Here is a 6727-nt window from a genome sequence, read left to right as displayed (position 1 = left end):
CACTGGACTAATGTCAAGTTTTCAAAAGTGCTAGTTTCTTCTGGAAGCTCAAGGATAGATTCCATTTTGCTGTCTTTTCTAGATTCAGCTTACTATATGACACATGTCCTATGAATGATATAAACATAGAGGGCTGAGAATGCCTACATAAGGTCCAAGTGGACAGGGTAGTGGAGGCCACACACATAGGAAGGTTCTTGGCACAGTCTTTTTGAAATAAAAATGCTCCCTTTCCTCATCCTCTCTAATTTGTCCATCGTCTCAGAATTCCAGGAGAGCTGTAAGTGTAAAGAAACTGCCAAATGTGTCTCTCAGGTGCTGTTTCACAGTTCTTCATCCTATTCTGAAGAAAATCATCAAACTCACTCCTTTCTCAATAGGACTTGAGAACGGCTCCATGTCCCGCTTCCCCAAAACAAGAGTGTGCAATGATAAATGCCAGGAGACGTAAATGGGAATAGGACTGCTCTTCCTAGAAGTTACAGGGGTTGGGATGGACAGAGGCAAGAAGCAGTGTCTCTTAGCAAACAGCCAGACGGGGGAGTTTCCGATAGTGAGCGAAGGACTGTGATCTAAGCTGGAGATGGAATGAGAATCAGAGAAAAACTGTGCAGCATCTATCAGATTTAGGGGAAAGAATTTGAAGAAGATAATTAGTTAATCATTAAAAATATTGCAGACACCCAAAAAATTGATGTGGGGGTTCTGTTAGGAAAGGGAGGCTTCATTTACTGGAGGATGGGAAGTTAATTAAGAAGTAAGAAGCTCAAAAGAGGTGATGGTGGTGTCCTTGTCATTCAATGTTTTCTTGATATAAAAGTACTCCCTTGGTACTGAGGACAAAGGTGAATTTTCATTAATTGGCCTTCATTTACTCATTGTAAGATAGAAATGTGTGTGTCAGTTAGCTTTGAATCACAGTGAGATAAACAATTTATACGGAGGAAAATGCTATTTTGGCTCATGATTTCAGAAGTTTCAGTCCATGATTTCTTGGCCCTGTTGCTTTGGGCCTATAGCAGCGGCAGCTTATGGAAGAGAAACCCTGTTCACCTCACAGTGACTAGAAAGCAAAGGTACATAGGAAAGGGCCATGATGCCTACATACCCTTCAAAACATACCCATCTCACCTAACTTCCTTCCACTAAGCCCTGTCTCTTAAAGGTTCCATTACCTCCCAGCACCACCAGAGGCTGGTGACCAGAATTTTAACACATGTGCCTTGGGGGACATTTAAGACACAAAGCATAGCTCTTTGTGTGTTGGTCTGAACATTTCTCTCTCTTTTTATGTTTATTGGCACGTTTGCTAAATAATGCTTACATTCACCGTGGGATATTGGTACATGTATATAACAGGTCTTAATTTTTTTTATGACTGTTTTCCCTCACATTCCTCCTTCCTCCCCCCATTTCTAGTTCCCCTTCCTATTTGCAGAGGATCTATCTCCCTATTTTGTAATATCGATCTTTTATTTTGCTTTTTAAATTATTTATACTTTGAGTTTCTCACATAAGAGAAACCATGTGAAAATTGTGCCACATCACTGGCCATGAGAAAAATGTAAATGAAAACAACACTGAGTTTTCATCTCACTCCAGAAAGAATATTATCAAGAAATCAGATAATGACGAATGCTGTGGAGCCTGCACAGAAAAAAAGAACACTTCTGCATTATTGGTGAGAATGTGAACTAATACAACCACTATAGAAATTAGTACAGGAATTCCTCAAAAAAGAAAAATAGAAATTTCATTTGATCCAGCTTTTACCCTTTTAGGTATCTTCCTAAAAGAGTTAAACACATCATATTACAGTGATACAGGCATGCCCATGTTTATAGCAGCACAATTTATAATAGCAAAATCTTGGAAATGGCCTATGTGTCCATCAAGAGATGAATGGATAAAGAAAATGTGGTGTATATATACATAATGTAGTACTACTCAGCCATACAGAAGGATAAATCTGAGTTATTTGTAGGAAAATGGATGCACCTTGACACCGTAATATTAAGTGAAATAAATTGGATACGCTGTCTCTTGCCTCCGGGTCTGGCTGGCTGGCTCTCCCCTCAACACTGGAAGCTGCTCTGCAGCCAAATCAAGCTACTCACAGCTGTCCTTGTGCTCCTGACACTGTTGAGCACCCTGTGGCTTTGTTCAGGTGGCTCATTCTGCCTGAGGGATCCTTCTCTCTTCCCACTTTCCCCATTTTCCTCTGCTCCCTCTATCAGTGCTTGAAGACTTGAAATCCAAAATAAGGTACCTGAAGAATCTTTCCTGGACCCTTCTCCTCCATCTCCACATTACCAAGGACTTGCTCCTGTACATACTGCTTTGGGGCAATCATAAAACCTCAAATAAATTCATGAGGAGAAGAAAATTTAAAACACCACCAGCCAGTTAGTAAGTGTAACAAGTGATTAGAGTCTAAATTAGGTCCACAGTGAAAATGAAAAGTAAGAGGCTTGGTAATGCAAAAGGGCCAAATGGGTATTAAATTACCAGAGCAGACTACATTGAATCTTACAATGATCCCTTCCTTCTAAGTTAAACATTTTTAATTCATAGTGAATGGATTTTTATAATATATCATCTGGTCTAAAAAAACTATCTCTGAAATGACCCTCTTTTACACTATAAAGCACTCAGAGTGCTTGCCAAGGAAAAGGGCACTCACAAAAGCAACCACACACGTCCTGGACAGTGAAGGATGACATCAGTCACAACCAGGTCACCTTTGTTCCCAGAATCCAGAGGGCATTGACAATGTGGAATAAACAGCAACACCAGCAGGTCAGAGTGATTTAGGGTTAGGCTGAGGAAGGAGCACTTGCACAGCCTAATCTATGGAGATCATGGATTGATATTTCCTAGCTTCTTTGTAATTTTTCAGATGGGCAATATTAATTTCCTGTGATAGAAAAGTATCACTTGTGGCCACCTAATATTTCTGCACTCCATCTTTATCTTTTTCATTAGCAATGGCTTCATTAACATGAAATTCATATACAATTGACCCATTTACAATGTACAGTGCAACAGCTTTTAGTATACTAAATAATTTTGCAGCCATTTCTATAGTCAATATCAGAGCATTTTTATCACCCCAGCAAAAAACCTCTGATCCGTTAGCCATCATTTCCCTAAATGTCTACAATCTTCCAGCTCCAGGCAACTATTAATTTATTTATCATCTATCTCTCTTTATTTGTCTGTTATTTGACTGTTAAAGGATGAATTGTGTCTCCTTGAAATTCTTATGTTGCAGTCATAAATCCCAGAACCTCAGAATACAATTTTATTTGGAGATACGGTTTTCAGAGAGGTAATTAAGTGAAAATAAGGCCAAGAGGGTAGGCTGCAATCCAGTATGAATGGTTTCTTTACCAGACAAAATTTGGACAGTTACAGAGGGAAAGTTATTAAAGACCCAGGGAGAAGATGGCCAACTTCTGGAGGGAGGAGAGATGAACCTTGGAGCCAAGGAGAGGTCTCAGAAGAAACCAACCCTGATGATGCCTTGATTTCAAATTTCTAGCCTCAAGAACTGTAAATAAATTTCTGTTGTGTAAGCTGTATAGTTACCCAATCCATGGTACTGTCATGGCAGCCCTAAAAATACCCATACACGGAGATTTCATATAAATGAAATCATACAATAGCTAGCCCCTTGGGACTGGCTTCTTTCACCTAGCATAATGTCATCAAGGCTCATCTACACTGTAGTAGGTATCAATATTTCAGTTCTTTTTATGACCAAATAATATTCCATTACATAAACATATTTTGTTTATCCATTAATAAGTTGATGGACATCTATACTATTTCAACCTTTTGTCTATTTTTAATAATGCTATTGTGAACCCACATGTAAAATATCTTGGGTAGACTTATGCTTGGATTCTCTTGGATGCATATTTAGGAGTAAATTTCCAGATGATAGTTAACTGTTTGCTCAACATTTGCAGAACTGCCAAATGGCTTCCCAAAGGGGCTGTACCAAGTTACATTTCTAACAGCAATATACGAGGGTTCCATTTTTTCCATATCCTTACCAGCACTTGTTATTTACTTGTCTTTTTTTACCACAACAATCCTAGTGAGTACATAATGATATTCCATGTGGTTTTGATTTGCATTTCCCTGCCGGGAATATTGAGCATCCTTCACCTATTTATTGGCCATTTGTGTATCATCGTTAGAGAAATGTCTATTCTGAACCTGTGCCTATTTCTAGTTTGGTTATTTGTCTTTTCATTGCGGTGTCATCAAATTTCTTTAAATGGAAGAAATACAAGTCTCTTGTCATCTATATGATTTGCAAAGCTTTCTTCCATTTTGTGGGTGGTCTTCACTTTCTTGGTAATGTTATTTGAAGTACATATAGTTTTAATTTTTATGAAATGCTCCTTACCTTTTGCTGATAGTCCACATCATAAATTGCATTTAACCAAAGTAGAAGTTAGATAGAACTCTTGCATAGCTAGAGTCCCTTGTTGGTGGGGCTACCTGGACTCTATTCATTAGGTCACCTCAGGAGAGTCTTGGCTCAGGAAATGAACAACCTGAGAAACTATCTCATGGAGAAAAACTGGTCTGATGATGGAGGAATCTAGATCTTCAAGATCAGTACTGGCAGTGCTGCTGGTGTCCATTCCAGTTTTTTTATACATACAAAACAATAGTGCCAATGAAATTTCACCCAAGTATCTTCTGCGGTGTGACTAAGCATTGCTCCTGCACAGGTCAGAGCCTACTCTCTGATCCTCCTTGAGTTTCTGTGATCTACCTGGTATTCTTGAATAAACTCTTTTCCAGCTTAAAATAACCAGAATGAATTCTCCTTTTGGTAACACAGAAGCCTGACCAATAAACATCCAGTCATGTCAGAGTAAGGGAATCCTAGTATTTCAGGAACTATTGACCCTGTTATTTCATCAAAATAATCTAGTTTTCATTTGTAAAAAGAGTGACCTAACTCTTACAGGTTATCAGGCAGGCTCTGTTTTCTTACAGTTCTTGTTTTTCTTAAGCAATTCTTAATACAGACTCTCCAGTAAATACACCAGTAAAGACTTTCAAACAGCATAATTTTCCCTTATAGATTTGCAGCCGTGGAACCAACTTGCTGTTTAGTCACACACTTAGCTCACCTCAGGATCAGTGGTCTGAATGTGCAGGTGGTTGCAAGGATGAGTTCAGGTGGTGGAACAAATCACAGATGTTGGCCATGTGGAGATTAGTCTTTAGCACTGGTCTTACTGGTTTTGTGCTTAAGATAATTTGCATAATAATCAGGAAATGAGACCCCTTCCTTCTGAAAAAGAATGAAAAGTGGATTGGAAAAAGGAAAAGATTGCAATACTTCCTTAAGAGTTGCTAGATCAATACTACTAGTATTATGGATGAGAGAGTTGTTCTCTCCTTGGTTCAGGGCCCCATCTTGATTGCTAAGCCAATTTTCTACATGTAGCATTCTGACAGTCATATACGGTGAACACATGACTTCTCCACAGCTTATTTCATCCCACCTATACTGTTTCAAATTCACCAGCTATTTGCTCAACACTATTTTGACTTGATTAATTGCTCCTTACATAAATGAAGCCACATTACTGAGTGATGGCATGTTCAAAAAAGCAAGGCATTAAGACGATTAAGAATTTTTCTTTGGAAATTCAAGGCCACCAATGTCTACTCCAAACTTTAAATCTTAGTGATCAAAAGTTCTACTAGAGGATAAAGCATACCAAAGTTATAGAGAAACGTTAGTTTTGGCAAGATGACCAGAGAGAAGGGGGAAGAAAGGAACCAAACAAAATATAGAGAGGAAATTCTACCTTGACTCTTTGCACAGAAGTTTCTTTGAAAAACAACAAACAATCGGCCAGCAGTCTTTTCACATCATTGAAAAAATAATTAAAAGATAAATACTCAAAATGAGCGACCTCTGCAGGCCCTTCTCTTTTCAACATGAGAAACTCAGGTTAGAAAGTTTTATGGAATTTAATGTCTTTGTAAATTAAGGAAAGGGTAAAAATCATGTTCACAGCCTCAGAGCTTGGAATGGCTGGCTGTGACCTGGAGAAGAGATGCTCTCTGAGTACTATACTTTCAAGGATCATCTCTATGGTTAGTTCCTAGATGAGTCTCTCGGAACATCAAAAACCCCCTGGAACAAATGTGAATGTGAAGTCAGCTCTTAGTGTTGTTTCACTGAAATTGTCATGGATGATCATTCTTCTTTTCTTTTGAGAGAGGATGAGGAAGAGGAGGTAGTCTGAGTATCCTCCATCTTAAAAAAAAAAAAAAAAAAAAAGAGGAATATACTTACTTTGCATAAAATATGCATTAGTTTAAACTCCACTCCACTGATGGACTTTAAAGGTACCAAGTCCAATACTCCAACAAGAATGTTAAGGGGTCATTCCGGAGTCATTTGCCCAACTGAAACAAAAATATAGTTCAAATCCCTCTCCAAAATTGTCAGTTTCCATTAACCTTAAAGAATAAAACCTCATTGGTTTACAGAAAAATAATGCCATTTACAAAGTTAAATACAGAATAAGGATATTTTTCTTTCCCTAGCCACACATGTACCAACAATGACAAGCACATGGGAATAGAATAGAAAACCTCTTTCACTTCCTTCTTTCGCTTACAATTTACTTGTGCCAGAATTAGGACCCCAGGTAGACTGAGTTGTATGCAATCTCCAGTG

The 6727-nt window shown here is 38.3% G+C and overlaps 1 pseudogene; it reads left to right on the top strand.

Annotated features, from left to right (window-relative positions):
* The first annotated feature begins 6107 nt into the window (after positions 1–6107).
* Positions 6108–6290, top strand: LOC147827019 (small nucleolar RNA U3; annotated as a pseudogene).
* Positions 6291–6727: the final 437 nt, after the last annotated feature.

This window comes from Heterocephalus glaber, unplaced genomic scaffold (assembly GCF_053883595.1).
Source record: "Heterocephalus glaber isolate CG9 unplaced genomic scaffold, H.glaber_assembly_v1.0 deba00001457, whole genome shotgun sequence".
Taxonomy (NCBI): Eukaryota; Metazoa; Chordata; class Mammalia; order Rodentia; family Bathyergidae; genus Heterocephalus; species Heterocephalus glaber.
Note: the sequence above shows the minus strand (reverse complement) of the source record. Positions and strands in the feature narration are given on the sequence as shown.